The sequence below is a fragment of the Lissotriton helveticus genome, chromosome 1_1 (assembly GCF_964261635.1).
Source record: "Lissotriton helveticus chromosome 1_1, aLisHel1.1, whole genome shotgun sequence".
Taxonomy (NCBI): domain Eukaryota; kingdom Metazoa; phylum Chordata; class Amphibia; order Caudata; family Salamandridae; genus Lissotriton; species Lissotriton helveticus.
This window is the reverse complement of record NC_136057.1, coordinates 503,219,574-503,243,598: the sequence shown is the minus strand read 5'-3', so window position 1 is coordinate 503,243,598 and position 24,025 is coordinate 503,219,574.

The window sequence follows — 24,025 nt, the reverse complement described above, 5'->3', positions numbered from 1 at the left end:
AAGTCACAGGGTTGTTTGTGCTCCCACCGTTAACATACTTTAAATAAAAAAAAGATTCTCCAAAACTTTAAATGCAACTTTACCGATAAGCGTAAGGTTAAGTTATTGAAAGTCACAAGGCTTTGTTTGCTAATGCTCCTGCCGTCACCATGGTTTGAATAACAGAAAATAATTTCAGAGCTTACCTCTGTCCTGTCCTTTGCAAAATGAACTATGACCAAAAAATGAACCTGAGTGTCGTGGATGCTTAAGAACCATTATTTGTTGCCGTTGGCTTGCAAGTTGCAGTTCTGTGGGAGAAAGAGAACAGTCAAGCATCAGCAAAGGGTCTAGGACCTGGGAGGCACCTCGTAGGGGCTCAGACTTGATCTCATGTACTACATCACCCGAGTTCAGGGCAAATCGAGTGGTTACTCGTCAGCTGGGCACTTTGTAGGTGCTGGCTTTTTCAGCTTTTGTGTCCCTGAAGCTTAACAAAAGGCTAGCCATCTAGCCCTTGGAGTCCACTGACGTATCCTTGGATGGAGTGGGAGCAGGTCCAGCCCTTGGGTCTCTTGCCACGGATGTATGTCGTTACTACGCATGCTTTTACAATGCATGCCTTTACCAGGCAACTTTTACAATGCAAGTCGTTACAACAACTTGCGTTGGGGGGCGCTGGATAGTGAATAGTTTAATTTACTATTCCAACTCCAGTCCCCGTGGATAGTAGGGAAGGTTTTGGATAGTAAATTAAACTATTCCCTATCCTACAGCACCCCCAGCGCAAGTCGCTGTAACGACTTGCGTTGTAAAGGTTGCGTGGTAAAGGTAGTGCGTGGTAAAAGTTGCATTGTAAACGCTGTTTACCCTTGCCACAAAGTCTATATTAGGAGTAGCTCTTTCTCTCTCTGAAGGCTTCTCTTTGTTCAGCATATGCAGTCCTTCTTTTGTCATTTCCAAGTCAAGCAGTGTTCTGAGGCTGGAAGCCAGGGGTGCCACTTTTTTGCCACCTTTACGTTTCTAGGTCTGAAGACCTCCCTAATCAATGGGGCTATATTTCTCTTGCGGAACCCCACTCCTTCTGATATAACTTCCTATGAGGATGGCACTAAACAACCCCACAGTTCATCTTGTTGCCTAAATCCAAGATGCCGGGAACCTTCTTCCCTCAATCACAGCCATGGGCATACCCCTGAGGTGTGTCCAAAAGAATTAGCCATCCCTCCTGGAAAACCAGTTCATCAACGGGTTTACACCCTCTTTAGGACATAACAGCCTGTCTGTCTACAAAAAAGGCAGTAGCCCCTTTGAAACTAGGCCATCTGTGGCCTCTAGCAGACTGTTTGTTCACTTTCCTGAGTGTGCTTCACACCTCCTAGGGAAGGGCAGCAGGCTGTCTATGGTGACAACTGGGGCATGTAATCAGCAATGGCTACCAGAGTTTTGGGGCATGAAATTGGTGACTTTCTAAAGTTATTTTAGTATTAAAAGTTACTTTAAACCTGACTTTAGCATTGAGCCAGGTTTAACACAACAATTAATTTGATATCTTGGAATACTATGTTTAGTGGTCCCAAATAGAAGTTGGCACTTGGCGTTAGGGCAAGTGTCACCCCATGTTAGCACATGGGAACACCAGCTTTGCTAAAGTAAGGACACATTAAACATAAAAGAAACATGTCCTCTGTTTTAGGTCTGGCATTGGTCACAACCTTTTGATTTTGCAAAAGTTATATATATATACTTTACTTACTTAATTGGGCTTTCAGCCAGCTTTCGTCATCCATTCGTCTGTCATTTTGCCATTCACATTTTGCTCTGCCCACTACAGCATACAGAATGGACAATCAGTCAGTCTATTTAGGACACTAGTTGACTTCACTTTGAGTGACTTAATTTTGCTCCCTCGCAATGAGCGCATCCGCACACAAGGTAGTTCCCTTCAGTGCCAGTGTTTTTGCTTTATTACTTTAGTGTTGACTTTATCTTTAGAATCTGATTTGATAGCACCACGCTTTCAACCAGCTCTTCATGCTCAGAGCGCATTCCAGTTTAATCAGTTCCTGTCTCCTGTAAATGTCGTCTTAAATTTCTTTTGGGGTGTTTTTTGTTTATCTGACTGCCACTTTTTCAAACCATGTCAGAAATTGTCCATTTGAAACTGTTCTGTATTATATTATTTATGATAATATGCTAATATGTTAATATTCATCTGTTGTGTATGCTTTGTATATGCACATAGTACAAAAAGCAGCACATGTTTTTTGTGGACTCACTTTCACCAATAGTTCTTTAACAAACTTTGCCCAGGTCGTAATAGCGTACAGTCAATGTTGTCATCACACCTTAGCTCCAGGACACTCAATCGAGTAGCTGTGCACTTTACAAATACCCATTTAACATAACATAATATTACAAGGAAAACAGTATTAATTATGTTTGATTTGCAGAAGTTGTAACACTATCTTTCTTTTCTTCCTCTTTTACTTTGGTCTTTATTTCCTGCTTTCTTTCTCTCTTGCCTTTTTTCTCTTTCTTGTCTTCTGTCTTTCTTTCTTACCTTCTTTCTTTCCTTCCTTTGTTCCTTACATTCTCTTTCCATCTTTCCTAACTTCCTTCTTTTCTTCATTATTTCCTCCTTTTTTGCTTTCCTCCTTTCTTTCCTTTCCTTTTGTCTTTCTTTCCTCCTATCTTCTTTCTTTCCTCCTTTCTTACTTTCCTTCTTTCTTGTATTTTCCTTGTTTCTTTCTTGCTTTCTATCTGTCTTGCCTTATTTCTTTCCTTCCTTCTGTTCATTTATTTCTTCCCTTCTTTCTTTCTCCCTCTTTTCCTCCTTTCCTCCTTTCTTCCTTTCTTGCCATCTTTCCATCTTTCACCTTGTCTTGCCTTCTTCCCATCTTCATTCTTTCTTTCTTAACCTCTTTTTGTCTTTCTTGCAATCTTCAATTTTCCCTGTTTTCTCTTTCTTGTCTTTTTTCTGTCTTCCCTTCTTTTGTTCTTGCCTTCGCTCTTTCATTCCTTTTTTGTTGCTTTCTTTCATTTCTTGCCTTCTTTCTGTCAATCTTTATTTATTTCTGTCTTTCTTGCCTTCTTTATCTTTGTTTCTTGCGTTCATTTTCCTCCTTTCTTTCTTTCCTTATTAATTGCCTTGTTTCTTACTTTCTTGCTCCTGTCTGACTTTCTTGCCTTCTTTTTGTTTCTGTCTTTCATAACTGTCTTTCATTCCTTTTTCTTGCTTTTTCCCTTCATTTCTTGCTTTATATCTGTCATTCTTTATTTCATACTGTCTTTCCTGCCTTCGTTATGTCTTTCTTTTCTTTTCTTTCATTTATGCCTTTTGTCTTTTCTTCTTTCTTTCTTTCCTTTTTAATTACCTTTTTTCTTGACTTCTTTATGCCTTTCTCGCATTTTTGTGCCTTCTTTGTTTCTGTCATTCTAACCTTTTTCCTGGCCTTTTCTTTCATTCTTTACTTCCTATTGTCTTTCTTGGTTTTGTCTTACTTCTTCCCTTCCTTCCTTTCTTATCTCTTTCTTTATTATAATCATGTCTTCATTTGCTCCTTTTTTCTTGCTTTTTTCTTTCTGTCTTTCTTGCCTATCTTGCGTTCTTTCTGTCTTTCTTGCCTTCGTTCATTTGTTCCTTCATTCTTTCGTTATTTCTTTCTCTTTCCATTCTATGTTTCTTTCTTTCTTTCTTTCTTTCTTACTTTCTTTCTTTCTTTCCGTCCTTCCTTCCTTCCTTCTTGCTCAAACGCAAGAGGCAGGCAGCCAATTGCATAATGACAGTTTTTTTAACCTTTTGTTTTTAAGTGTCTTTCTTTATTTCTTTCTTTCCTTTTTTCCTTTTTTCTTTCTTTCTTTCTTTCTTTCTTTCTTTCTTTCTTTCTTTCTTTCTTTCTTTCTCTTTATTTCTCCCCTTTTTCTTTCTTTCTTTCTTGCATTGGCCAACTTCACTGCGAGTTATAGCATGGTGTCCTTTCAAAAGGGCAGCATACCATAACTCATCCACACAAAGTTGTTTCCTTCAGTGCCATGGGGTACTATGGTATAGTGCACTTTTTGAGACCCCAAAAACATTTTTGCCTTTAGCCAATGTTTTTCTTTAGAATGATGAAGGACCAGCAGCTTCCAGAACAAGCACCATCAGAAAACAAAACAAGAATTAAAAAAATAATAAAGGATGATTCTGACCTGACAAAATGGTTTATTTTACCATGTCGGTTTGGCCGTGTAAAAGCTGCCTAATTAGACTGAAGGGGCAGACCTAGAGCCATGTTTTCACATAGTCACTGTAGTGGTGGCACAATTGGTGTTGCAGTCCTCTAGTGACCTTTAACATGTTTTCCCTGAGTTTCTTGGTTTGACTTACTAGCCCTGGATATACTATGAACCATAGACTAGAGACCTATATGTAACTTAAATTAGGCATAAGCCATTTGTACATACACTTTGAGGGGTCAGAGCACATACACTTGGACCTGGTCAGCAGGTCCAAATGCACTTCAGAGTCCAAAAACAAGCAGCATCAGTCCAAAACGTTGGGGTTTGATCAATCAAAAAGATCCATTTTCGTACATCCCCATTTCAATGACTTTTTTCAATTACTGCTGGTGCTGAGCACTGTCAGGACCCTCCCCGCTGAAGCCATGGTAAGGGAACTTTTTTTCTATCTGCTAACAGGCAAGCACTTCATTTGTGTTTATTTTTGCATGTCTTTTACAGTAAGCAGTGCACATGTGAATGATGCTGTACAGTTACTGTCAGCTGTAGGAGAATGATTGGTGTTGAACATAAGTGGTAACACACATCTGATGGTTCGCCCCCATGGTCAGCGCTAACCACTTGTACGATCAGATTTGCTAGAACAGCCCAGTCTGTGTTGATGCTCCCTGCTTAATGAATTAAGGATGGTTGGTAGGCAGGAAAGGGAGAATCTTGAACTTTAAAGCTCAGACAAAGCCTTTAAAAGCACCGGCACAACAAGGCTTTTCCACTTCTCAGGATTTGTAGATTCATTCAAATGATGGAATCATAACCGAAAGCAAAGGCTGATTTCTTAATCAAATGAATTACCTGAAACCAAAATCTCAATAAATGCAAACTTGTAATGTGCCTTTAAGAAATTAAACAAGCACTGCACATTTGGGACTCGATCAAATAATTGTAAAAAAAAGCCCTAGATACAGAATGTACCACACACAAAAAGCTCTCTCTAAGCAGCAACCAGAATCATCATAAAGCTTGACTGTCTAGTGGTAAAGTGAGAACAAATCTGACTATTTCACAAAAAAGCATGTCTTTTTATAATGTTCTGGACAGTGAAATCACACAAATTCAGAGCATGATTTTATGTAAATAGGTAGCACTAAATTGTCCAGATTGTCCACATTATCCTCGTTGGCTGTTATATATATATAATTTGTTACACAAAAGAATGTTTTATTAATGAAAACCACAAGAGAAAACAATGAAGTACAATGTCTTCCCTGGACCGGAAACAAGCATCCTGGGACCGGTTTCGGATTCATAATCCTCATCAGCCAGGCTATCTTGAATCCAGTGGCCAAGTGAGCTAGGGACTCACATCTGAGCATACCCTGCCAACTTAGGGCGAACAAAGCAATACAAAAGGGGATGATGGATGATTGGTAGTTCGGACTGGACTGTTCCCATGAGGCACAGGGTCAGAGCTGATTTGCATATAGCCAGTGTCTAACCCAGGGTGGTGTGGAGTGCAACAAAACAATGGATTTAGGCCCAGATCCTTGTACTGGGGTGAATGTATAACATTGTTCTACATTCTGTCCATCAACTGTGTTTTTTGCAATTTTCACCCCGAGTGGGCTGGGTATGCTCAGACGTGAGTCCCAGGCTCTCCACACCACTGGAGTCATGCTATCCAGCCTGATGAAGGCTGATAGCCAGAAACCGGTCCTTGGATGCTTGATTCCGGTCTGGGAAAGACATGGCTTGGTAGTTCGAACTGGACTGTTCCCATGAGGCACAGGGTCAGAGCTGATTTGCATATAGCCAGTGTCTAACCCAGGGTGGTGTGGAGTGCAAAAAAACGATGGATTTAGGCCCAGATCCTTGTATTGGGGTGAATGTATGACACTGTTCTACATTCTGTCCATCAACTGTGTTTTTTGCAATTTTCACCCCGAGTGGACTGGGTATGCTCAGACGTGAGTCTCAGGCTCTCCACACCACTGGAGTCATGCTATCCAGGCTGATGAAGGCTGATAGCCAGAAACTGGTCCTTGGATGCTTGATTCCGGTCTGGGAAAGACATGGCTTGGTAGTTCGGACTGGACTGTTCCCATGAGGCACAGGGTCAGAGCTGATTTGCATATAGCCAGTGTCTAACCCAGGGTGGTGTGGAGTGCAAAAAAACGATGGATTTAGGCCCAGATCCTTGTACTGGGGTGAATGTATGACATTGTTCTACATTCTGTCCATCAACTGTGTTTTTTGCAACTTTCACCCCGAGTGGGCTGGGTATGCTCAGACGTGAGTCCCAGGCTCTCCACACCACTGGAGTCATGCTATCCAGGCTGATGAAGGCTGATAGCCAGAAACCGGTCCTTGGATGCTTGATTCCGGTCTGGGAAAGACATGGCTTGGTAGTTCCGACTGGACTGTTCCCATGAGGCACAGGGTCAGAGCTGATTTGCATATAGCCAGTGTCTAACCCAGGGTGGTATGGAGTGCAAAAAAACAATGGATTTAGGCCCAGATCCTTGTACTGGGGTGAATGTATGACAATGTTCTACATTCTGTCCATCAACTGTGTTTTTTGCATGTCTCTTACAGTAAGCAGTGCACCTGTGAATGATGCTGTACAGTTACTGTCAGCTGTAGGAGAATGATTGGTGTTGAACATAAGTGGTAACACACATGTGATGGTTCGCCCCCATGGTCAGCGCTAACCACTTGTACGATCAGATTTGCTAGAACAGCCCAGTATGTGTTGATGCTCCCTGCTTAATGAATTAAGGATGGATGGTAGGCAGGAAAGGAAGAATCCTGAACTTTAAAGCTCAGACAAAACCTTTAAAATCACCGGCACAACAAGGCTTTTCCACTTCTCAGGATTTGTAGATTCATTCAAATGATGGAATCATAACAGAAAACAAAGGCTGATTTCTTAATCAAATGAATTACCTGAAACCAAAATCTCAATAAATGCAAACTTGCAATATGCCTTTAAGAAATTAAACAAGCACTGCACATTTGGGACTCGATCAAATAATTGTAAAAAAAAAAGCCCTAGATACAGAATGTCCACACACAAAAAGCTCTCTCTAAGCAGCAACCAAAATTATCATAAAGCTTGACTGTCTAGTGGTAAAGTGAGAATAAATCTGACTTATTTCACAAAAAAGCATGTCTTTTTTATAATGTTCTGGACAGTGAAATCACACAAATTCAGAGCATGATTTTATGTAATAGGTAGCACTAAATTGTCCAGATTGTCCACATTATCCTCATTGGTTGTTTATATATATATATATATATATATATATATATATATATATATATCTTACCTTCTGGCGGTCGCCAGTAGGTAGTTATAGTTAGGATCGTTTTCCATAGGAAATCCGCAACATTCTATTGGGAATAACTTTGGCGCTGAATGAGGGATCTGCCTGTAATTGTCTTTAACTTTGCCTCGCTGCGCTCCGCTCCTTCCCTGAAAGTTTTGGGGGGATCCGACAAGCGGGGGCCGAGATAAAAGGGGGGTCCCAAAACGTGTTTTCCCCATGTTAATTTCCATAGGGCGGTTGGACTCGCTTTTAGCCCGAACGGCTGAATGGATTTCCACCAAACTTGGCAAAATTGTAGGGACTCGTACCCCGATGTGCCTTTGCTATGTCTCAAGATATATGCTCCAGTGGTTTTTACGAAAATTAACTTTGAAAAAATATATATTGGGCTACATTGGGCTATATATATGTTAGAGCCCAAATGTAGCCCAATGTTGCCCAATGTAGCCCAATGTAGCCCAAAGATGGCCACCAGAGACAAAAAAAAACAAATGTAGCCCAAATATCAGCCAGATGTAGCCCAGCTATAGCCCAATGACAGAATGTCCCAGAGTGTTCTAAAGAACAACTAGAGCGCTAACAGTCTTGCTTATGAAAAAAAGTATGGCACACCTTAAGTCATCTTGATTGGAATAAAGTGTTAACACTTAAAACATTTAATTTGCAAAGGAACAAAATGAGGGGGTTCATTTTGCCATAGAAATTATGATTAGTGCTGAAGAAAGAAAAATTAGTGCACATTTTGAGTGACTTCTCAAATCCTCTTATATTTCATTAAAAAAATTCTGATATGCAGTCTCCCAAGATGGCCACCAGAGACAAAAGAGCCCAAATGTAGCCCAAATATCAGCCAGATGTAGCCCAACTATAGCCCAATGACAGAATGTCCCAGAGTGTTCTAAAGAACAACTAGAACGCTAACAGTCTTACTTATGACAAAAGTATGGCACACCTCAAGTCATCTTGATTGGAATAAAGTGGTAACACTTAATACATTTAATTTGAAAAGGAACAAAATTAGGGGTTTCATTTTGCCATAGAAATTTTATATATATATATATATATATATATATATATATATATATATATATATATATATATATATATATATATATATATATATATATATATATATATATATATATATATATATATATTACCTACTGGCGGTCGCCAGTAGGTATATATAGTTAGGATTTTTTCCCTATGGGATTTTTGAAAATTCTATGTCTAATAACTTTGGCGTTTGTGGACGGAATTGGGTGAAATTTTCTGGAAAATGGAACATTTTGTTTCTGAGGAGCCCCTGAAAATTTGGGGGGGGGTTTGTCAAGGGGGGGCCGAGAAAAAAGGGGGGTCCCAAAACGTGTTTTTAACATTGAGTTTTCCATAGGGCGGTTAGCCTTACTTTTAGCCCGAACGGCTGAATGGATTTGCACGAAACTTGGCAAAATTGTAGGGACTGGTGGCCCGATGTGCCTTTTGTAGGTCTCAATATATGTGCTGCAGTGGATTTTGAGAAATTAACGTTCAAAAAAAGATATATATCTGTAAGCGCGGACCAGGCAGCGCCCCGGTTCGCGTACTTTTCGCGTAACGGAACTTCGCGTAGCGAAGCTGATTGGCTCTCCGGTGTCTGTCAACATTCTAAACAGTCCGGAGCGGCCGCCATCTTGTCTCTCGGTAGGATCGAGAGACAAGAGGAGGCCAAAACAAAGGGGGAAATAACTATAAGGGGGCATAGTAGATCCTCGCTGACCCCCTAGGTTTAATGTGGAGGTTTTAAAGGGGCCCCGCGGGGCAAAAAAAAATAAAAAAAATTTTTGTTTTTTTTTCGTGGTTAGCGCCCGGTACGCGAACCGGAAAGCGTTCTGGGGAGCGTACTACAATGAAAAATGAATGATAGTATTTTCAAATGCTGTATGTTAATTAATTGTTGGATTTTTTTAATATTTTTTTTTCCTTTATCTTCCCAGGGAGTGACCAGGTACGCGAACCGTTGAGCGCCTCGGTTCGCGGACCTTAAGCGTTCCGGGAGTCCACCATTTTGTGTTTCGGTCGAATTAAGATACAAGATGGAGGGCAATTAATGTTCGGAATGGGTAGAAGGGGGCACGGTAGAGTTATCTTGACCCCCTAGGTTTTCTGAGGGTGGATGAGGAGGTTTATATGTGCGAAAAAAAAACATTTTTTTAAAAAATTTCGCGAGGTTAGCTCCCGGTACGCGTACCGGGTAGCGCCCCAGGGAGTGTACTTTGTTGAAAATTTGTGAAAAATGTTAGAGTAAAATAATAATTGTGAGTGATTAGATGTAGGGTAGCTCTGAGAAGAGCTTTTGGATTTATGGTACATTTAGGTACTTATAAGTAGGTACCAATGCACATTCTTAAATTCAGAGTGAAAATTCTGTTGCCCTCATCTGAGAAGTGAACTCCATCTCCTCTGTAGATATCTTGCATGTAGTATCGCAAGTTATTGTTGTACAGGGAGCCCATTCCATGGTCTCTCATGTAAGCTGAAACAGATTTGTTTACATGCTTCCTCGACTTCTCAATTTGTGGACAAAATTGGTTTGACCACCTCCATTTCTGTCTTTGGCATATATTTGAATATACCAAGGCAGTCTGAGGAAAAAGTGCCATCAATTGCTCAAAGGTGTCCTTTAAAAGCATTTCCAGACCTACCCCAGTCAAAGTGCCCAAATCATTACCTCCACAGTGCACAATTAACAGGTCAGGTTTGGGCAAATGCATAAAGGTTTTCACCAATGGTATCAATTGGTGACATTTTAATCCTCTGTGGCCAAACCACTTAATTTCCACATCTTCTAAATTGAGGTTAGGTAAATTCCTGCTTTCAACGTGGTTATAGACCATATATAGTTAGGAATTAGCATTTACAAAACCTTGAAAATTCACTGAAAAAACCATAGGTTATAGACCATATATAGTTAGGAATTAGCATTTAAAAAACCTTATTTTACTCACACAAAACCATTGAAATTCCATATATAGTTAGTTGTACTAACTATATATCGCGCACCCGCAATCCACTCCTGATCATGTCACATATTACATCATTCATGACATGGTCAGTGACATCACTGATGACATCACTGATGACATCTCAAATGACATCACTGATGACATCACTGATGACAACATCCAGTGACTGTATGTTTCTGTAAAGTTAAAATATGTCTTACATATTGAAGAATGAGTGGATGTATAAGTGTCTGGATGAAGGATTTAGTAGGTGCATGACTGACTGTATGAGTGAGTGATTAAATGTGTCTCACTGAGTGCATGGGTTAGTGACTAAACTGTCTTAATTTGTGCATCATTATGTCTGTTGTTCTGTAAACTGCTGCATGTGTTGATCAGTAGCTATATGAGTAACTATATGGGTTATTGATTTGTTGCCCAAGTATTTGTATGGGAGACTGAGTGTGTGCGTGTGGGTGGCTGGGAGGTGTATGACTCTGTGCATAGATGTGTGAGCAGTTGATTCACTAGATGTATGGGTTCAAAAGTGCATGTGGAAACACCTGTATGGGCGGTTGACTGAGTGCATTGGTGAGTGAATGGATATCTCAGTGCTACATGTCAAAGTAAGTACATATGTAAAACACAGTACATGTGACAGTTGACATATATAAATAACTGTGCATAAGAGCCAGTGAATGTGTGAGTGGCTGTATGGATCATTGTGAACTTGTATCAGGGATTGTATAAGAGAGTAAATATGTGTTAGTATATGTTTGAATAAGTAAGGTGTGTATAACTGTATAGTTGAGGAAATGGAGGTGTGATTGATTCTTTACATGACTGACTAGGTGTGTGAGTAACTCCATAGATGAGTGACAGTCTGTGAGTGTCTGTTTACACTGAGTGTATCTAAGGTTATATTAGAGTCTGAAGAGGTTCATCGTATTATCACATGAATGATGTCATCAGTGATGTGATCAGTAATGTCAAATGAGATGTCATCAGTGATGTCATCAGTGATGTCATTTGAGATGTCATCAGTGATGTCATCAGTGTTGTCATCAGTGATGTCATCAATGATGTCATTTGAGATGTCATCAGTGATGTCATCAGTGATGTCATTTGAGATGTCATCAGTGATGTCATCAGTGATGTCACTGACCATGTCATGAATGATGTAATATGTGACATGATCAGCAGTGGATTGCGGGTGCGCGATATATAGTTAGTACAACTAACTATATATGGAATTTCAATGGTTTTGTGTGAGTAAAATAAGGTTTTTTAAATGCTAATTCCTAACTATATATGGTCTATAACCTATGGTTTTTCAGTGAATTATATATATATATATATATAGCAGCTCCAAATTCACAGGATATTAAATCCAAAGGAATGCAGCACACGCAGGGGTGGTTCCAGACAAGAATCTTTAATGTCGGAACACTCACAGCAACAAGACGCGTTTCGCCATCGGGCTTTGTCAAATTGTGCAGAGAGCCGAGGCGCCGGTCAGCTTAAAAGGACGTCATTCTTGAAATCATAAGCAAAGAAGGACTAACATGTAACACACTACAGTGGCCGCCATCTTGAAACGGTCACAATGTGAATTAAAGTGAAGAAACGACCTTATAATACATAGTTATACAAATGTAAATACAAGCGTCGAACATTACGATATAAAATAAACATCGCATTTTAAACAGTTATGAGTCCTGAATTGAGCCCTAGATGGGCTTGTACATGTAGACATTGCGCAAGCACAAAATACCACCAGTATCCGACTCAAATGGTAAGAATGGTGAAAAGACATAGTCATAAATATAACTATAAAAGCATAACAATTAGTGCAAGTTTGTGCAAATCTTGTTAGACGGCCATAATGATAGTCAATACATAAGAATGCGCAATGCCGACAATAGAGCCCTGTATGGGCAGGACCTAAGACTCCACTATAAATACAAGTAATGGCCTACTTAGCAGAATGACAATGACAAATATGAATTTCATACTATGAAAAAGAATGATTATTAAAATATTTTTTTAGAAAAGTACCAAAAAGTTCAAAGTTTCAGAATTATGGATGATAAAACAATCTGCATTCCAATACTGTGTATCACAATTACATCAAAGGTCATCCCAAGTGTACTGATAACTCCTCGTGCATATTCAATCCATGTGGGATTTTACATTGCAAGTCAATTATATACCTGGATTCCAGGCGTCGTAATTTTAAAAGGCGATCCCCCCCTCTGATGTTTGCAGGAACACTATCGAGACAAATGTAAACCAACAGATCCCTGTTGCTATTGTGCTTTTTCTCGAAGTGCCTGGCTACAGGGTAAGAGGCATCCTTATTAGCAATCGCACGCATGTGCTCTAAAATTCTAAGTTTCACAGCATTGGCCGTGCTGCCTATATATTTCAGGCCGCAAGGACATATAAGACAGTATATGGCATAAGGTGTTGAGCAAGTCAGAAACTTAGTGATGCGTTTGGGGATTGCCAGGCCAGGTATTTTATATGTAAGCGTCCGCTTACTATATTTACATGCCTTGCACTTACCACAAGGATAAAAACCGTTAAGAACCAGCATCTTAGGAGTCAAAACTTGGGGCTGGAAATGACTGGAGACTAGATGGTCTCTAAGAGATCTGGCCTTTCTGTAGGTGACTAGGGGGTTGGGGGGCAAATCTGCCTTGATGGTGTTATCTGTCAATAAGATATTCCAGTTTTTTCTAAATATCTTCTTGATTTGCCCAGCATTCTCAGAGTAGGTTGTGATGAGGCGAAACGTGCCATTACCGGTTTTGGTAGATTTTCTAGGCATTAATAGCTCTTGTCGCCTCAGCTTCTTGACTCGCTCATATGCATTGGTCAAGGTACCTTCACTGTAGCCCCTTACTCTAAATCTCTGTAGGCTAGACTTAGCTGCTTTCTCGTAGTCACACTCATTGGAATTATTCCTTCTTAACCTGAGCAATTCTCCATAGGGTATGCTCTCGATAAGAGGACGTGGATGACTACTAGTAGCGAAAAGGGTGGAATTTACAGCCGTCTCCTTCCTGTAAAGTTTGGTTTGTATTCTACCATCCTCATCAATGTATAGGGCTCTATTGTAGGCATTGCGCATTCTTATGTATTGACTATCATTATGGCCGTCTAACAAGATTTGCACAAACTTGCACTAATTGTTATGCTTTTATAGTTATATTTATGACTATGTCTTTTCACCATTCTTACCATTTGAGTCGGATACTGGTGGTATTTTGTGCTTGCGCAATGTCTACATGTACAAGCCCATCTAGGGCTCAATTCAGGACTCATAACTGTTTAAAATGCGATGTTTATTTTATATCGTAATGTTCGGCGCTTGTATTTACATTTGTATAACTATGTATTATAAGGTCGTTTCTTCACTTTAATTCACATTGTGACCGTTTCAAGATGGCGGCCACTGTAGTGTGTTACATGTTAGTCCTTCTTTGCTTATGATTTCAAGAATGACGTCCTTTTAAGCTGACCGGCGCCTCGGCTCTCTGCACAATTTGACAAAGCCCGATGGCGAAACGCGTCTTGTTGCTGTGAGTGTTCCGACATTAAAGATTCTTGTCTGGAACCACCCCTGCGTGTGCTGCATTCCTTTGGATTTAATATCCTGTGAATTTGGAGCTGCAATACGTCCGCAGGCACACCCCCGCTTTGTGTGCACCCGCTCGAGAGTGCGGTTGGTTGGTGTTCTGGAGCTGCTATATTGATTACCAGCTGCACCGAGTCTGCCTTGGATTTTGAAACCGCATTTGCCGGAGCCCGGAGTTTGGCGGTCACAGCCGGCTGGTTGGACGTGCCTTGACATCATCCGGGTAAGGCGCGGTGAGCGCAGAAGTGACTTTCATTCATAGACTCTGCACCAGGCATTATACTCTGAGCGAAGGGGGATACAGCGTTTGATTTGGTATCCGCGGCTGCGGAACCACCAAATATGTTTTGCGAGGCAGAGAGACGAGAAGCTGAACAAGCAATGTTCAAAAATAAGAAAAAAATGGATGGTACATCTAAGGCAGGCACTAGCCAAATGAATGGGGGCAGCACATCACTTAACACCAAACTGGTCTCCCTGGAACGTCTGTACGAAAGGGAGATCAGAAAGTGGTGGGAGGCAACATCACTGCAGAATTATATTGACGTAGACCGGGTCCCCAGAGGTCTGAGGATTTACACCATCCCGGCGTATGAAAACCCCGACCCCCTGTTATTAGATGCGTGGGCAGAACACACGGCGGCATCTTGCAAGGGGAGCCTTGCTATACTGGTGCGCTTTGCCTGGAGCGACAGAGACAAGGCTCTGTCTCAGATCAAGGATCTTGAAAACGAATTATCAAAGGAGGAGGATCAGGGACTTCTGGCATATAAACGAGAACAAATAAAAAAAACGCCTGAAAAAATATGAGCAGAAAATCAAACAACGAAAGGAGGAAAAATTCGAGAGGGATGAAAAAGATTATCAAATGGGCAGGGTCCTTACATTTGCAAAAAAATACGAAAACACCAGAAAGCAATTGAAGACCAAGATGAACGAGCCAGCTACTGTCGAACTCGTAACCTCAGAGTCAGAGGCTACTGCAGATGAAGCAGAGAGCGAGGATGGTAATGAAGCAGGTTCTTCTTCTTCTTTTCATGTAGAGTTCAATGTCATGAGAAAACAACAGCTGGAGGGTGGCAGGGGAAAACCCCCCGACAACCAAACAGCAAAAGGAAAACGCGGCGGGGGGGCTGCGGCAAGAAACGTAGCAGGGTCCCCACCTGTCACACGCAGCAGCAAGCGGAACTTCTACAGCAAGAAGAAGAACTGAGCCCCATTGATAACCTGACAATCATCAATCTCACGGATAAAGTCCTGACCAAAGAAGAGAATTCCATATTGACATTGGGCTTATCCTTCTGCCCAAGAAGGAATTTTGAATTTGCTCAAACCAGGATTGATGTTTTTAAATTTGCCAGGAAATTAAAACTTTATAAGTTTTTCAAACTTAAACCCCATTCAGATAATACTGACAGTGCCAATACTTACCATGGGGAGAGGAATGCAAATGAGCAAGACAGCACCGCTTTGAGGTGCAGAGATTTGGGAGGTCTAAGAGCGATTGAAGGTTTGCATCAGGAAATTAACATCGGAGGTGTCGGTGAGGTAACCAACACTCAAATGTTAGTAAATGCGGATGTCCAGCAGAAAGGGGGGGCCAGTGGTTTTAAACCGGTCTCTACTTTCATGCCCATGATGTGTCCCGATGCCATTGACACTTTTTCAGAGGCCGTTGTGAGGGATCTCACTAGGCTTAGACACACTAATAAACATTTGCCTTCAAAAGACAATTTTACTCAACGACAACAGAAGGCATTAAAAACTTTGTGTGAGGATTCAGGCCTGGTTTGTAAACCTTCGGATAAGGGGGGCAATATTGTCCTTCTTACCAAGACACAATACGAAACAGAGGCCTTGCGTCTGTTGGGTGATGCAACCACCTACATGACTGTACATGAAAAAGTATATAATCAAAGTGTGAAAGAATATCATGACATGATTTTAAAGTGGTATAACTTGAACATGTTAAACACTGATGAATACTTGTTTCTACGATGCCTGAGCCCTGTCATTCCAACTTTTTACTACCTCCCGAAGGTACATAAAGACATTTTTAATCCTCCTGGCCGGCCAATTGTGGCCTCCAATGGGAGCTTAACAGAAAACCTATCCATTTATGTGGACTCATTTCTTTCTCCCATAGTCATGTCCTTAGATTCTTATGTAAGAGATACTAAGCATTTCTTGAATTGCATCAATAAAATCACCTGGAAAGAAACGTATTGTATGCTTGTACTTGACATCACCAGTCTATACACGTGTATAGCACATGGTGATGGTCTCGCAGCTATGGCTAGTTTTTTGGAAAAACGTCCACTTAGATTCTATGAGCATAATAAGATGTTACTTGAATTTATGACATTCAGTCTTAATAACAACATATTCTTATTTGGCAAACAGTTGTATAGACAGTTGTCAGGCGTTGCCATGGGTGCTTGCTCCGCCCCCAGTTTTGCGAATCTCTTCGTGGGATGGTGGGAGGAGCAAGTAGCCTGGAGTAATGAGAATCAAGAATGGAACAACAAAATTGTAGGATGGCATCGTTATATAGACGATTTGTTTATCATCCTAGAGAATCCCATAGAAACAGCGGGTATTTTTGTCGATGCTCTGAATAACAACAATGTGAATCTCAGATTTTCAGGACAAATTAGCCAGACATCTGTGAATTACCTAGATCTCACAATATACATTGATGAGGATGGTAGAATACAAACCAAACTTTACAGGAAGGAGACGGCTGGAAATTCCACCCTTTTCGCTACTAGTAGTCATCCACGTCCTCTTATCGAGAGCATACCCTATGGAGAATTGCTCAGGTTAAGAAGGAATAATTCCAATGAGTGTGACTACGAGAAAGCAGCTAAGTCTAGCCTACAGAGATTTAGAGTAAGGGGCTACAGTGAAGGTACCTTGACCAATGCATATGAGCGAGTCAAGAAGCTGAGGCGACAAGAGCTATTAATGCCTAGAAAATCTACCAAAACCGGTAATGGCACATTTCGCCTCATCACAACCTACTCTGAGAATGCTGGGCAAATCAAGAAGATATTTAGAAAAAACTGGAATATCTTATTGACAGATAACACCATCAAGGCAGATTTGCCCCCCAACCCCCTAGTCACCTACAGAAAGGCCAGATCTCTTAGAGACCATCTAGTCTCCAGTCATTTCCAGCCCCAAGTTTTGACTCCTAAGATGCCGGTTCTTAACGGTTTTTATCCTTGTGGTAAGTGCAAGGCATGTAAATATAGTAAGCGGACGCTTACATATAAAATACCTGGCCTGGCAATCCCCAAACGCATCACTAAGTTTCTGACTTGCTCAACACCTTATGCCATATACTGTCTTATATGTCCTTGCGGCCTGAAATATATAGGCAGCACGGCCAATGCTGTGAAACTTAGAATTTTAGAGCACATGCGTGCGATTGCTAATAAGGATGCCTCTTACCCTGTAGCCAGGCACTTCGAGAAAAAGCACAATAGCAACAGGGATCTGTTGGTTTACATTTGTCTCGATAGTGTTCCTGCAAACATCAGAGGGGGGGATCGCCTTTTAAAATTACGACGTCTGGAATCCAGGTATATAATTGACTTGCAATGTAAAATCCCACATGGATTGAATATGCACGAGGAGTTATCAGTACACTTGGGATGACCTTTGATGTAATTGTGATACACAGTATTGGAATGCAGATTGTTTTATCATCCATAATTCTGAAACTTTGAACTTTTTGGTACTTTTCTAAAAAAATATTTTAATAATCATTCTTTTTCATAGTATGAAATTCATATTTGTCATTGTCATTCTGCTAAGTAGGCCATTACTTGTATTTATAGTGGAGTCTTAGGTCCTGCCCATACAGGGCTCTATTGTCGGCATTGCGCATTCTTATGTATTGACTATCATTATGGCCGTCTAACAAGATTTGCACAAACTTGCACTAATTGTTATGCTTTTATAGTTATATTTATGACTATGTCTTTTCACCATTCTTACCATTTGAGTCGGATACTGGTGGTATTTTGTGCTTGCGCAATGTCTACATGTACAAGCCCATCTAGGGCTCAATTCAGGACTCATAACTGTTTAAAATGCGATGTTTATTTTATATCGTAATGTTCGGCGCTTGTATTTACATTTGTATAACTATGTATTATAAGGTCGTTTCTTCACTTTAATTCACATTGTGACCGTTTCAAGATGGCGGCCACTGTAGTGTGTTACATGTTAGTCCTTCTTTGCTTATGATTTCAAGAATGACGTCCTTTTAAGCTGACCGGCGCCTCGGCTCTCTGCACAATTTGACAAAGCCCGATGGCGAAACGCGTCTTGTTGCTGTGAGTGTTCCGACATTAAAGATTCTTGTCTGGAACCACCCCTGCGTGTGCTGCATTCCTTTGGATTTAATATCCTGTGAATTTGGAGCTGCAATACGTCCGCGGGCCCACCCCCGCTTTGTGTGCACCCGCTCGAGAGTGCGGTTGGTTGGTGTTCTGGAGCTGCTATATATATATATATATATATATATATATGTCATTTCAATTGCCTCAGCTTTCCAGGGTGCACTTCACAGTGCGTTGCCTCAAGGGTCATTTAAATCTCTCGCCATCATCCGGGTAGGTACGTTCGCCTGGCGCGTTTCTGTGGTCCAATTACCACTTCATCAGAGGCGTTCTCCTGCATTCAATTGAACCGCGCTGCTTTGACGCATGCTCATTTCTCAATTATCATTTGTGGGACTATCATGATTTTTAGTTGAGCCACACTGCATGCTGGACTTTGTAGTTCTTTGCGCTGCATTGTTCGTTCAGTTGAAGCGAGCGGCCAAGGCAGAGGAACCTTTCCAATCTGTCAGCACAGCGCGTTGCATGTTAAATGACTCGCTTTCACGAATCGGATCCTACTAAGGAAAATGACATTATCTCCAAATATCTGCATTAGCTGAAAAGAAAAAACATTTTTGCGCAAAGGACTACTAAGACCAGCATGCAGTGTGGATCAATTAAGAAACTAAGCCGGTCCCACATATGGTAATCAGTAAATGAGCATGCGTGATAGAAGCGCATTTCAGCCAATGCAGGAGAACGCCTCTGAGGAAGTGGTACTTGGGCCACAGAAACGCGTCAGGCGAATATAATTACCCGGATGATGGCGAGAAATGCTAAAGACCGTCGAGGGAACGTGCTGTGGAGTGCACCCTGGAAAGCTGAGGCAATTGGATTATAAAAATTTGACACGGGGGCCTTCCCGTGCAGGATGCACCGGCTCAGACAAGCGAGCGGCCAAGGCAGAGGAACCTTTCCAATCTGTCAGCACAGCGCGTTGCATGTTAAATGACTCGCTTTCACGAATCGGATCCTACTAAGGAAAATGACATTATCTCCAAATATCTGCATTAGCTGAAAAGAAAAAACATTTTTGCGCAAAGGACTACTAAGACCAGCATGCAGTGTGGATCAATTAAGAAACTAAGCCGGTCCCACATATGGTAATCAGTAAATGAGCATGCGTGATAGAAGCGCATTTCAGCCAATGCAGGAGAACGCCTCTGAGGAAGTGGTACTTGGGCCACAGAAACGCGTCAGGCGAATATAATTACCCGGATGATGGCGAGAAATGCTAAAGACCGTCGAGGGAACGTGCTGTGGAGTGCACCGTGGAAAGCTGAGGCAATTGGATTATAAAAATTTGACACAGGGGCCTTCCCGTGCAGGATGCACCGGCTCAGACAAGCGAGCGGCCAAGGCAGAGGAACCTTTCCAATCTGTCAGCACAGCGCGTTGCATGTTAAATGACTCGCTTTCACGAATCGGATCCTACTAAGGAAAATGACATTATCTCCAAATATCTGCATTAGCTGAAAAGAAAAACATTTTTGCGCAAAGGACTACTAAGACCAGCATGCAGTGTGGATCAATTAAGAAACTAAGCCGGTCCCACATAAGGTAATCAGTAAATGAGCATGCGTGATAGAAGCGCATTTCAGCCAATGCAGGAGAACGCCTCTGAGGAAGTGGTACTTGGGCCACAGAAACGCGTCAGGCGTATATAATTACCCGGATGATGGCGAGAAATGCTAAAGACCGTCGAGGGAACGTGCTGTGGAGTGCACCCTGGAAAGCTGAGGCAATTGGATTATATATATATATATATATATATATATATATATATATTCAAACTCAACCTCGACACAGGATATGCAATGTGGTAAAAATATATTTCCTTTATTGCCGCTTTCAACGCGTTTCGCCTGACCCAGCAGGCTTGGTCACGAATAAAGTTTTTAATTCCAAACAACATTTAAAGTGCACTGGTACCATGTGACTTATCACATGGCCCATAAAATCCATAGAACTGAACAAAAGACTTTCTTTACGCTGTGTGAGTTGCTGAATTCTGTCAACAATCCTTTCCTGCTGAACGGCTAAATTTAATTAATAATTCCAAAATTGTTTATCGTTTTAGAAAGTAAATAAACTCCAGGAAAAATAAGGTAATATAAAATACAAATGGTCGCATTGGTGGTTGTCACTTGATATTATATAAATAAAGCATTGATAATCAGTTGTATAGTCAATTAAGCCCCAGTGGGCATAGACGCAATATAAACCTCAAGACCTAACCATGCTCTTCATTCGTATATAAAATGAATACCCTGGTAGCTAAAATACTCCCATAAGGGAATAAATATTACTCTCCACATTCCATTCGCCATAAGGAATTAAACCCACAGTAAAGGTTTAAGAAACAGCTACTTTGAAAACTCTTACAGCTTAACAGTGCAGCCCCAGTGGGCTAAACGTTCAGTTCAACATAAAGTGAAAAAATAAATATATAACCAAACAAAAACCTTAAAAAAGGAAACTGGATGCCACTGTCTAGGAAGCAATAGTATGAATAATAATATTCAATCAACAATGCAATGTCAATCGATAATTATAAGTGCGTATATAGATCTTCTTCAATATTCAATCCATAAGGACTTTTAGAATTTAATTCCACAATGTACCATGATTCGAGCTTACGTAGCCTCTTAATCCTATCACCCCCTCTTTCATTCACAGGTATCGAATCGATAACAAAGTAAGTCAAACCACTAACATCCTTGTCATGAAATCTTTCAAAATGCCGGGCGACCGGATATGATCTATCTGCATTTTTGATCGCCCTTAGATGTTGTAACACCCGTTGATGGACGGGTTTGATTGTGCTCCCCACATATTGCAGGTTACATTCACATTTCAAAACATAGATGGCATAGTCTGTTTTACAGTCATATTGTCCCTTTATCTTTTTGACCCTGTTGGAGAGGCCTGGTTTGTATGTACTGACATTTTTCCCATGCTCGCAAGCTTTACATTTACTACATTTCAAAAATCCATCCTTTCTTGCCATCCAATTACTCTTTTTACTCTTTTTCTTGACCTTGGCCACCATGGTTTTCACTAACATTTGCTTGAATGATTTCGCTTTACGAAAGGTGATAAGGGGTATATATATATTCACTGAAAAAACCATAGGTTTCACACCAGTTATAGTTAGGAATTAGCATTTAAAAAACCTATTAAATTCACTGAAAAAACCATAGGATTCACACCAGTTATAGTTAGGTGGAAATTTTACTCGCATAAAACCATTGAAATTCCCACATTATAGTTAGTTGGACTCACTATAACTTGCGCGTGCAATGCACTGCTGATGACATCACATATTACATCACTCATGACATGGTCATTGACATCACTCATGACATCACTGATGACATCTCAAATGACATCACTGATGACATCATCCAGTGAATGTGTATCTTTCTGAAAAATAATTTTTTTTATATATGTATAGCTAAAGGTTGATGGAAGAATAAATGGGTAAATAAATGTCTAAATGGATGTTTTTTTGTGTAAAATTGATTGGTTAACTGACTTATTAAATGCATCTTACCGAATACATATATTAGCGAGTAATGTTTAAATATTTAAATATCTGTATCTGTGTCTCACTTTGTGTATAAGTGGCTGCATGGGTTGGTGAGTAGCTACATGAGTGTGTATATGGGTTATTAGTTGTTTTTTTGAGTATCAGTATCAGTGTCTGTATGGTTCGGTGAGGGATATTACTTAAAGCACAGATGCATGAATGAGTGACTCACTATTTGTATGTATTTTGAAGACAGCATGTGTGCAAGACTGTATGGGTGGGTGATTGAGTGTATGGGTGGGTTAGTGAGTATGTGTTTTTATAATTGATTGTTCAAGAGAGTAAATATGTTTCCGTTTCTGTAGTGGTGTGTATATAGCAGTATAATCAAGTCAATGTTTTTTTGATAGTTTATTTGCATGTGTGAATTTGTGTGTGAGTAACTATATGGATGAGTATTAGTGTGTAACAGGATGTATAGGTGTATGAGTACATATGATGAGTAAGTACATGCATGAGTGACTATATAGAACTGTTGGTGAATGAGTAGATGTATATGTAGATGTTGGAATTACCTAATAAGTTGTTGTAATTGGTATTGGTTTCTCCTTTTTTAAGAATTAATGAAGAATGTCTTATCATCACTGCGCTGGATCCTACAAAGGAAATTAATTCATTTTAACTCATGGCACATTGAAACCTACGAAGGTAATTAATAATAATGCTCACTGGATGAAAAACTACTTATCCCAGCATGCCGTAACAATGAACATGTGCACTATGCCAAGCCCACTGGGGTCGGATAACCAATAAAAAGGCATGCTGAATAAACGAGCTTGATTCCTTGTGCGATGTGAATGGGCCTCTGAGGAAGTGGCGCTCTAGCCACGAAACGCGTCAGGCCACAACTAAATTACCGGACGGTGAAGGCAAGCTGATGTTTAAAGCTGAGGGCAGGCAAGCTGTGTGTGCGTCCTGAGAGCTCAAGGGCATTTGTTTGACAAACTATTTACACGGGGGCCTCTAACCGTGCAGGACAGCACCATCTTTACATCATGAGAGACTGTGGAGGGAAACGAGTTCCATTCCGTTTTTACAGCACAGCTTGCCTTAATGAAGAATGTCTTGTCATCACTGCGCTGGATCCTACAAAGGAAATTAATTCATTTTAACTCATGGCACATTGAAACCTACGAAGGTAATTAATAATAATGCTCACTGGATGAAAAACTACTTATCCCAGCATGCCGTAACAATGAACGTGTGCACTATGCCAAGCCCACTGGGGGTGGTTAACCAATAAAAAGGCATGCTGAATAAACGAGCTTGATTCCTTGTGCAATGTGAATGGGCCTCTGAGGAAGTGGCGCTCTAGCCACGAAACGCGTCAGGCCACAACTAAATTACCGGACGGTGAAGGCAAGCTGATGTTTAAAGCTGAGGGCAGGCAAGCTGTGTGTGCGTCCTGGGAGCTCAAGGGCATTTGTTTGACAAAATATATATATATATATATATATATATATTTATATATATATATATATATATAATTTGTTACACAGAAGAATGTTTTATTAATGAAAACCACAAGAGAAAACAATGAAGTGCTTTAGCACTTAAATAACATTGGCATGCTAACAAGGCCCAGCTGAGTGATCTTGCATTGTTGCAACATTAGAACATCCTTTCCTGGGAAGCTAAGAATGTTTTTGTTGTTATATACAAATAGCGACCACAGTTAGCATCTGATTTAAAATGATTTTCTGAAAACAAAAGGAAACATGAACTTGCACAGATCACTCACAAGAAAAATACAAATTCACTTTTTAGGTCGAGCTGCAGTGCACATGCAATGTCTACAAAACCTGCTGTTATCAATAATATTATTATATCCCCGTCTCCTACTTACCATTGGTGCAGTCCAACGCCACTCTTCTTTGCTGCCT